The following is an 11,405-nucleotide window of genomic DNA, read 5'->3' as shown; positions in this document are numbered from 1 at the left end:
AAGTGACCATGGGATATTTGGCATTTAAATGCAAGATTTCAGCTCTAGTTTTAGAGTAAATGAACTCAACTGAATGTTTGAGCTTCAAGAATTAAGAGATATCTTCATGACAAAAATATTATTTGTATTCACTTTAAATTCTTCTACATAATTTTTCAAATGAACTGTTTCTTCATTTACCTTCATATTTTTTCTCTGTATATTTTTAGTTGAAAATGATGAATCAAATTCTCATACAGTGAATTAAATGAAAGTGATGCTTTCTTTTAAGACTTCCCATTCTTTCTACTTCCTTAGCCTTATTATTTTTATTGTTGATTTTGGTGATAAAGTTAAGTAGTTAGATAATCTATTTGAGTTACTATAGTATCTTTTTTTTTCTGCCTTTTTTGGGGGTCTTAAACAATGGATGTTAGTTTATCATTTTAAAAAATTTATGTTTTATTGTACTTTTTTACATAACCATTTATTCCCTTTACACCCCTCCCATTGAAAACTTGTTTTAATAAACCGAATTTGTTATAAGTCAATTAGATTATTACATTCTAAAATATTAGATATATTAGTTATTCTAAGTATATTGCATATAAATTCTCCTAAAGTTATTGTTAATATTATAGTATGCTATACTAATAATTATTAGTACCGAGTATCTAATAATGATTAACCATTGTTAGCAAAGTTTTTTTAACTTTACATTTCATCTATCTCAATTATAGCCACTGATCGATGAACCTCAAAGATAAGTGACCTGCTGTTGGAGAGGCAACATAAAGCATGGATAAGGAACACAGCATTTGGAGCTGGACTACTGGATTCAAGCCCCCAAATCTGCCAATCACTGGCTTTGTGATTTTAGGTGGGTCCTTTGGCTTTTTGTCTCAGGTTTCTTTGTTCCCTTATCTTTTCAAATAAATACCTAAGGGAGCTTACGATCTGGTATAAATAATACAGCAACTATAAAATGGCTTACAATAAAGAAAAAAACTATAGAAAAATGTTTACAATAGGAAATATTATTAATGCATAAAACAGGGAATTCAAAACTGTTATGCTTTCTGCCAAAGGACTTGAAGGTGATAGACATGTTGTTTTATTCATTAATACAAGACAGAAGATTTAACTTTTTTTTAACAGTGGACCCTAAACACTGACATATATTGGACAAATTACTCACTATTTTCTCTTTTGTAAATAGGGAATAGCATCAGGTCTGCCTAATAATTCAGTAATATTTATGCAAATATTTATATATATTCATATATACTTAGAAACAAATATTATAAAATATATCTTTATGATAATAAAGCTTATATATTCTATTATTTAATTACCTAGTAAAATGGGCTATTACACAGCTAAGTATACAGTTGAACAAAGATGAGCATGTAAGGACTGAACTATTTTCTCAAGGTCGCATTCTCAAATGGCATATTTGAAAGTCAATCCTGCTTTCTTAATCTACATTTAATAGTCTTTCTATCACTCTATGCATTGAATGTCTGACTCAAATAAGGTTTTCATAAGGAACTGTTTAAGAACTATAAAATATTTCAATAGAAGATGGGTCGTTTTAGGTATACTTTAAGGCAGGGACGCCCAGCCCCTGGCTGTACACCAATACCAGTCCAGGCCATGTTAGGAAGAGGCTGCAGGAAGTGAGCAGCGGGTGAGCTGGCAAAGCTTCGCTCCCATTACTGCCTGAGCTCCGCCTCCTGTTCCTCACAGGCCCGGGTCCCCATCCCACATCAGTGGAAAAACTGTCTTCCACAAAACTGTTCCCTCGTGTCAGAAAGGTTGGGAACAGCTGCTTTAAGGGATAGATAAGATTTTAACAGAAAAAAGATAAGTTTTTCTGACATAGCAAATGAGAGGGAGTATACAGCAATATGTTTCATAAACTATTTCAGGAAAAACTGGTTTGCCTGAAGGTACCATCATATTATAAATAGACGTACATTAGAAGGTAACAATATAATTCTTGTCCCATCCTTTCCCTTGAAGTCCTAAGGATAGTTAATGGCTTGACCAAAAAGTTTTTTTTCCCTAAGATGGTACTAGTAATGCTTAGTTGTGTTTAATTCAATTCAACAATTTTATTATATTATACTGTGACAGCTGTCAATATTGGCATGCATTAAAAATATCAAATTGGTGAATTTTTGTGTAGCCAATTTCATATTGAAGATGGAAGAAAATATGCACCATTTTTGGCATATTATGTTTTATTATTTCAAGAAAGGTAAAAATGCAACTGAAACTTAAAAAAATATTTGTGCAATGTACGGAGAAGATGCTGTGACTCATCGAATATGTCAAAATTGGTTTGCAAAATTTTGTCCTGGAGATTGCTTGCTGGATGATGATTCACAGTCGGGTAGACCTCTTGAAATTGATAGAGGTCAGATCGAAACATTAATTAAGAACAATCAACATTATACCATGCAGGAGATAGCGGACATACTCAGAATATCCAAATCAATAAAGTTATTGGTGAAAATAATAATGTGTCTTATTTTATAGAAAAAAACTAAATGGACTTTTTGGCCAACACAATGCACAGAACAATTAATGAAAAAGAGAAGAGTAATAATTTTTACTTTTTTCCATGAGAAATTAGACACAAACTCAATGCAGAACTCCAGCAGGCTGAAGTGGGCCATGCTGAGCCACGCTGATTCTAATCCCCAAATCAAATCATGCTGTCCTACCCAATACATGTTTCGCAGGATAAGGGCATCAACTCATCCTTGTCTGTTTGGTTCCTTGAAGTCTCTGAGTATGCTTAGAATGCCTAGGGGTACCTCTAGAGTGAACTTTCTACATTATAGCTCTACCTAGCTGAAAAAAAAAGAAAGAAATGATGACTTCAACTCATATCATTTGATATTTTACTAGAGAAATATGACCAACCCACTTTCCAAGAATTTTAAAAATGGAGATATTATCTTGGAGTGATTCAAATAGAACATTTAAAGATGTGTCATAAATAATAATGTTAATATAAAGAGTATAGAAAGAAATGGTGAATAACTAAATTAAAGAAAAAGATGGGATTACACAACATACACATAAGGATATATAAAAAGAAATCGTTTTAACTCATTTTTGAGACAGTAACAATTGGCTTTGGCCTCAGGGAGAGAATGTCTGACTCCATTAACCTAGAGGCATCTCAGATCCTCCCTTACCTTTCATCCAACTGACCCATTCTGCTACCAGCAAACTGAGAGAAATGTATCTACAGAGAACGTGATTGGATGAAGGCTTGCTTTTGCCTTCTGTTCAAATTTAGCCTTTCAAACCAAATCATCTTATAATTGGGGCTCAGCAACGTGCAAGTCTTAGTTTGTCCTTGGATGCCAGACTAAAGTTCTAGTGCAGAAGAAATTTGAGCAGCAACTTAGTTCCTTTCTTAAATCCACACACACTTTCCATTCTGCTGGTACCGGGATCCATTCAAGAAAAGCAAATAGCCCTGGGGAAAGTTGGCCTTTGTGAGAAGTGGCAGTTGAGACCTTTCCAGTGCAAGCAGCCCCAGCCTATACAGACTGCACAGGGTCAGAGAAGGGCCATCTCCCTAGTGTCAGAACGTAAACCCTTTATTCATCACTTGGAATGTGGAAGACCAATAACATTTCATGGCCATGTTGCTTAGCTACTCTTGGAGGAAAAGTAATGTTTATCTGCTCTTTTGTCTCTTGAACCCAACATTAGGAGAGGTAACATTGCTTTCATGTAGAAATTAAGCACAAGTGTTAGGTGTAAACACCAGCATTTAATGCTACACCTTAAAATCCATATGGTATCATTCAAAGAATATAAACATATTGCAATTCTGCTCCAGTAGTGGAGAAAAGCAAAGGTAAATCAGCAAGACTTAGTTGATGAGAAATTGAATTTATATGATGGGTTTAGAAGAAACTAAAGTAAATTAAATATATCCACTTTTTTTTTTTTTGTTGTGGGTTTTTTTGGGAGAAAAAAAAAAAAAAAAAAAAAAAAAAAAATAAAAAAAAGGGGGTAAAAATAAGTCCTTAAAAAAAGAGGAAAGGGGGAGGAGAAAAGTTCTCACCTACCATTCCCTCTGCTTAGAATATTTTCTCTTTACAAGACTGATTCCTTGTTATTCATCAGGACACAAATGAAATCCACAGTAATTCTGGATATTTACCCAGAATATTTCTCCTTTCCTAGTTTTCTTGGAAATTATATTTTCCCCTTTAATTATGAGAAAGTGAAGAAGTTATTCATCATCTGGTAGATATACCCCCAAATTCCTACACCCTCTCCATCTTTGCCTCACTGATAGTTGCTGGTAGTGGTTGTAAATACTTTGTACAAATAAGATAAAGGTGTCACTCTGGAGAATTTATTCCTAGTGTTCAACTTAGCAGAAATGAGGTGCTATTTTGGAAATTGCAAAAAAAATATCTTTATCTACATGTAACACAGACAAGTGTTATTGTTTAGAGTGTGGCCAGCAAAATGAACAGATTTCATTCCCCTCTCAGCTCTTACTTGCACATATTTGTCCAATAATCTTGCCTTCTGGCTACAGTTGATTGAATTTGTAATGAAACTTGACCCAGGAAGACCAACAAGAGTCTGGCTTAAGTGTTTTGATCTTAGAAACTGAGGTAGTGATTGAGATTTAAGCTGGCACTCAATGAAAACCATGATCACCACTAAATAAGTGAAACCAATCTAAGAGAATAAAGCCAATTTATAGAAAGAAGCAGTTATTAAAAATTAATAGAGAGTTCTGTTTATATATATAATTTTATTTTTGTTTCCCTTGCCTTTGGAGCCACGTTCAGAAAAACAATGCCAAGACTGCTGTCAAGGAGCTTACTACCTGTATTTTTCTTCTATGTATTTCATGGTTTAAAACTTACATTCAAGCCTTTAACTCATTATGAGTTAATTTTTGTGGCATGAGACAGAGGTCAAGTTGCATTTTCTTACATGTGGCTGTCCAGTTTTCTCGACATGATTGATTGAAAAAACTGTCCTGTTCCCATTTTATGTTCTTGGCTGCTTTGTCATAAATTAATTTTCCATATGTGTGTGAGTTTATTTCTTGACTCTGTATTCTGCTCCACTGATCTGTTTTTATATCAATACCGTACTGGTTTGATTACTATTGCTTTGTGTTATAATTTGAAACCGGGGAGCATGATACTTCCACTTTGTTCTCTCTCAAAATTTGTTTGGCTATTCAGAATCTTTTGTGGAGAACAGGGAATCCTTGTGCATTGTTAGTAGGGATGTATACTGGTGCAACCACTATGAAAAAATACATGAAGACTCCTCAAAAATTAAGAATAAAACTACCATATGACCTAGCTTTCCACTTCTTGGTATTTATCCAAAGGACACAAAAACACTCATTCAAAAAGTTATATGCACCTTAATGGAGAAAGACAAACATCATATAATTTTCTTTATATGCAAATCTAAAACACAAACAAAAACAAATAAAAAACAATACAAAATTAAAACAATCATAGATACAGAGACCAGACTAGTGGTTACCATATTGAAAAAGGGTTGGGGGAGGTCAAAATGGGTGAAGGGGATTGATTATATGGTGTTGTGTGGTAACTAGACTTAGAGCAGTTAACACTTTATTTAAATACACATATAGAAATTGCATACCGATATTACCACAAGTAAGTAAATAGTCTCCAGAGAGATCCCTCACCCCCTCCCACCATGCTTGTACACAACAAAAGTTTGGCAATTTATAACACCTTTCACTGGAACCCGACCATATTGGCACCTTTATCTTAGATTTGCAGCTTCCATCATTATTAGAAATAAATTCCAGTTGTTTAAATAAACAAGTACATAAATAAATAAAAAATACTTGATAGGCACAAGAATGAGTGCAAGGGAAAAAGAGAAGGTCAAAGATCCTTGTCAGCATAACAATTCCAAAGTATTGTAATCCATGATATGTAAGCAAACTCTGTGTGTGTGTGTGTGTCTCTCTCTCTCACACACACACACTGTTTTCTTTATTCATCAAATATTTTATGAGCAACAACCCTATAACAAGCATCATTCTAGGCTTCTAGCTCTGGAAATAAAATTAAGGAATGAAAAGGAAAGTTATTCTCTTATGCACTTTACATTCTAGTTTAAATAAAGAAAGACATGTTTACTGTAACAGATTATGCTCAGAGCTATGAAGACAAAACATCAGAGCAAAAGATAAGAGTGAAAGAAGTTGGAACTAGTTTAGGCGTTTTGTTTTTTAATTCATAAGATGGCATTTGAGCAGAGATGTAAAATGAGATGGAAATAAGCATTACAAATATTTAGGTGCACGCAGTAGAAATGAGGATGATAGAATTAAAATATTGATATATGATATCATGAGTAAAGCAAGCAAACAAAAAACATAATCACGGAATCAAGAGTAGTTCATGCCATTCTGGCAGAAATTGGATAAAAAGAATAATCTGTTAAAGCCACAGAGACTATTTTAAGAAATAGAGTATCTGTGTATTAAAAATACCATAAAATTAAAAAAATGGCAAACATTTATTTATAAAAGGAATAGAATATACCTTTCTTTGGACAAGAAAGACTCAGAAAGGTTCACCAAAACTGGATCAAACACACTTTAAAGCAATGTTTATTCAAACAAATTATGGTATTTTCAGACAAAAAAGAGAAAAAATCCAATAAAATATAAATAAAGAAATAAACAACTGTATATACTACTAAAAAGCAAATTATAGTATCAGGCCCTTCTGGCTTAAGGCAAATATTAGAAAATATACAACAAGCATCTTTTAAAGTTTTAGAGAACATACTCCTATAAACCTGTGCATTGCCAAGTTCTGCTCATGTGCAAGCCCATTAAATATTTCTCAGATAGGCAATGACTATTTTGTGTAATTTTAGAGAAAAGATAAGATGATGAAATTAAAATAAAATACAACTCTGGAAGATGCTGCATATTTGAAATAAATTTGTATACTATGTGGTTTTTTGAAAAAAACTATTAAAATTATATAAAGGTATATTACATATTATAAACATATATCATCATTTCTCACCCATGTCATCCTGTCATCTTCATTATCATCACATGAATGTAAATACCCAACTTAATTCAGCAAAACAACTGAAGATGGTAAGATAGAGGACACCCCAGTTAGCTCATATCCCCCCAGGCCGCATTCCTGACACAGGCAGACCGTGGGGAGTGAATGCAGGCCTCCAGGCTTTCCCGAGGGGACTTTGGGCACAGAAGCCCCAGGCCAGTGTCCAATTCAGGCCTCACTGAACACTCACCTCAGTGCCTGCTGGCTCCAGTGGCCCTAAGTGGGTCTGGATATCAAGCTGCTCACATAGCAACAAGCTGCCAGATTTTTCCAGACCCAGGCTTCTTACTAGGCAGACACCTCCCCTCTCCAGTGGCCCCAGATGGCTTCCCTCAGCTCCATTCAGCTTCCTCAGCAACAAGCTCTCCTCAAGTTTCGGTGAACCCCGGCCCCCAGCCCACCCAGGTGCCTGCCTGCTCCAGTGACCTTAGGTAGCGCTCACCACTATAGGTGGCCTTCTGAGTTCCAGGTTCTCCCTGTATTTCTTTAAACTCAAACCTGCATCCACCACTGCACCTTCAGACTCTGGAGGCTCTGTCGACTCAGAAGCCAGGCTTACCCCATTGGTCTCTGGTGCTGGTTGGCTCGTGTGGATCCAATGAACCCAGATCCCAGGCCCATGACAGTAGATTCAAGTGTCAGGCATGCCCCGGTGAACCCAGGCTCCAGGCGGGTTTCCCTGTATGAAACACAAAGCCAGCCCACCTGCTGACCTGAGCCCCAGACGTACCTGCCCAAGGACTCCAGCAGCAAAACAGCCATGGGCACAGCCAGAATCTCTGGAAGGCTGTCTGGTGAAGGGCTTTTTCTGCTGAAGCCAGTTTTTAAACACCAGAAGAGGTACCTACTTCCTCAAATGTGCAGACCCCAAAGTGAGGCTGCAAGGATCATGATTTAAGGAAACACGATACTCCATAAGGAAAATGACAGAACACAATGATGTACCCCTACCCCACCCCAAACTGGCATCTGTGAATTGAGGAGAGAAATTAGCCTACCTGACCGAGGCTGTCTTCTCTTGCTGGATTGGAGATTGGAAAATGCCAGCCTTGGGCTGCCAGCTTCCAGCTGTTCTCAGCGCTCTCCTTAACAAATCGGTTTCCTTTCTCTCTGCCTGGCTGTGTTCTCTTGGGGTTTTCTCTTGTGTTCTTTCCAGGGCCTGTAATTGTATTTACCTGGGAGGAGCAGGGAGGTAAGTCTAAACAATTTTTTCCTGACCAGAAATCTGCAAATACTTCTTTCAGAGTCCCCTACCATAGAATCCAAATATAAAACTATTCCTCTTTCTCCATATAATTTTGCAAAACCAGTTGAGGGGAAAGAAATAAGATGAAAAAAAAGGATTACCGAGACTTACATGGGCAAAATAAGGGGTAGATTTATTTAAAAGAACATTAAGAAATCAATGCTGAGTATTGTTTCTAACTCCAGTTTTTATGTCTTGGTGAAATTCAAACCACACTGGTGCTTGTATTCTTTTGGGAAAGTTTGTGTCAATGATTTGCTTTCTAAAAAACATTTCTTAGCCATAGAGGAAGAAATATTTCTCTCATTTTAAGAAGAAAATACTTTTCTTCTTAAAATATATTTTGGACAGTTTTTTAATTGAAGATATGTCATGAAGAGTAACTATTACTTGGATTCACAAAGTCCAGTGATTTGTCCAATAACTACACAGTGGTTAAACTATTTATCATCTAACTGAGAAGATATATTAAGGGTTTTACTTATCTATTCAATAATGATTACTCCTAGCTCAGGTCATATTCCATCGTCTTTTAATACTCTGGGTACAATATTTTTCCTCTTGCAATGTCAAGTAGACTTTTAGAGACCTATAATCCTGACATCATAGCTTTATAGTTTACTGCATTTTTGTTAATTTGTCAGTTTGTACCAGTCTACTGATTTTCCTAATATCCAGGAGGGAAAATAAGTCATATTAACTTAAGGGTTAAACACAGGTACTTCTAAAAGTTTACAAAACTCAACAATACTACCATTTTTTCTTTTTCAGAAAAAAAATTCCTGAGATTTAAACATATAAATGATAGGTTAAATAGCTTCGTTTTATTATACATGTTACCTCTTTAGAAATTGGTTACATAACGCATCTCTATTCTGCCAATAATCTCAGAATTTTGTATCTAATAAAAATACATGACTCAGTAGAAATAAGTGTAAAAAATCCTCTTTGCTAGTTTTATGGTTTTCAAATTCTCTTGGCATTTTGTTTTCTTGCACAAGACATCCTGCCTACTGTGAGACAGACTTCTGCCATCTCGTGAGTCATTCCTTAAAGCTTCTGTGAGAGTTCTACTCAGGTCAATGTCTAAGGTTCTGAGAAATTTTTTGGTGTTAGATATAGTGTTAAATCAATCTCTATTTTTGTCATGATGACTAAACAACTGTGGTTCTTATTTGTCAATCTGCTTTGCTTCATTTCAAGGATGTAAGTTGAGTACAGTCCTTATGAGGGAGACCTAAGCCTGTCCATCAGCTCTTGCTGTCTATGTGGTAGTACAAAACATTACACAAAGTGTAGCGACTAAGAGTTCAAATCTTAATTAACCAGATAATCTCTAAGAAATTTCACTTCACAGATGTCACAGACCCTATGTTGACAAACGATTCAAGAGATGCCCATGTCATTATCCATAGCAATGATTCCAGGTTTTCTGAAATTATTAATAACCATATTTTTTCACAGAAAGAGGGAAATATACAAGTGGAAACCAGAAAATTGCAATACATTTTTAATTTAATATTTATGCATAGAGAATATAAGAATGGGCTTCTGTTCAGTTTCAAAAAACAGCTGATCTCACATGCCTTCAAGGCTTCTTCGTCTGTGGTGGCTATTCAGTCACTTGGTCTCTTCTTTGCTCCAAGTGCCTTTATTCCAGGAATGTGATTTAGCAAAGGTAGTGAGATCATGGAAAGCTGATAGACATTTTATTCAATGACTCTGAAGAGATATGTCCCTTATTACAGATTCTATAAGTCCCACACTTATTGAGACTTGTAATTTAAAAAGTCTCAAACTTCCTCAGCTCTCTGTGGAAAGAGAGTGTTTGTTTGTATTGTTTGTTTGTTGGTGGGCTACAATTATAAAATCCATACTATATATTACTCAAGTTGTACAGTTGACTACTGGTTGAGGCAGAACCATGGCAAAATAAAATCAATTAACATACATAAATATTTATAATAGTATCTGGCATAGAGTGTGCAATAATGTAAATGCTTACATTTAATGATATCAACCATTTCCTTTCTATTGTGGCCAGACAAAAATCAATCACAGTATTATCACAATAAAAAACAATACAGTAGCTCCTACTGATCTTTGTTGAGTTAAATGTGAACAAAATAAACCCCCAATCAATTTCACAGCCAAGAATTAAAATCTATCTGATCCTGATGCCCGTGTACTTAAGCATTGTGTTATTTTGCGTATAGAAAGCCCTACATTTATCCCCTGCTTCCTGCAGAAGTCTGAAGAATACTGCTTCCAACTGATCAGCAGTTGTTACAAAGAGAAGAGCATAGGAATGCAGGAGACTATGTTATGCATCAAGATGAGAGCCATGCAGCAACTTCTCAAAATAATCCCTCTGTTTATCTTTCTTTCAAAGGCAGTTTATTCTGGCTTCTCAAAATATAGAACCACCCAAATAATTGGGATTAAAAAAACACAAGTCTTTGCTATTGAACAAGCAGAGAAAACAGGAAACTCTACTTGGAAAACAATGGTGGGCAAGATTGTCTGTGCTTACCATCATGCCTGGTGCAAATAATTTCTCATCATTTATTTTCCCTGAGCTTTACACAATACAAGTTTAATTTACACACAAATACTTCTAAAGCATATTTTCAATTAGCAATAATCGCGCCTCGGATAAACCTCATTGGCTACGATACTGCCACTGCGCAAAGCTCTAAAGCATATTTTCAAATGTGTTTATTTTCTGTAGAATTCTAAATTATCAATGATAACAAATGCTAATATAATGAAGGAAATGCCAATTATGCAATCTTTTTATTCAAAAAGCATCATTGTTAAGCAAGAAGAATTTCTTTAATTGTTGATGAAGATCCAAAACAACCTGTATTAAAGTCACACACACACACACACACACACACACACACACACTGCACAGATTTTTCCAGAACTTGTGAGCCATACATGGTATCGATACTGAAAAATTTCACTCAGGGTGTTTATAAGGATTGCCAGAGGATACTTATTAATTTAAAGTGCATTAATACAGCTATCTCAGA

The 11,405-nt window shown here is 35.4% G+C and overlaps 1 pseudogene; it reads right to left on the bottom strand.

Moving 5' to 3' along the window:
- Positions 1–10,913: 10,913 nt before the first annotated feature.
- Positions 10,914–11,062, bottom strand: LOC119036183 (uncharacterized; annotated as a pseudogene).
- Positions 11,063–11,405: the final 343 nt, after the last annotated feature.

Source organism: Artibeus jamaicensis, unplaced genomic scaffold (assembly GCF_021234435.1).
Source record: "Artibeus jamaicensis isolate MK-2021 breed Jamaican fruit bat unplaced genomic scaffold, CSHL_Jam_final contig_354, whole genome shotgun sequence".
Taxonomy (NCBI): Eukaryota; Metazoa; Chordata; class Mammalia; order Chiroptera; family Phyllostomidae; genus Artibeus; species Artibeus jamaicensis.
The sequence above is the reverse complement of the archived record's forward strand: the minus strand, read 5'-3'. Positions and strand labels throughout refer to the sequence as shown.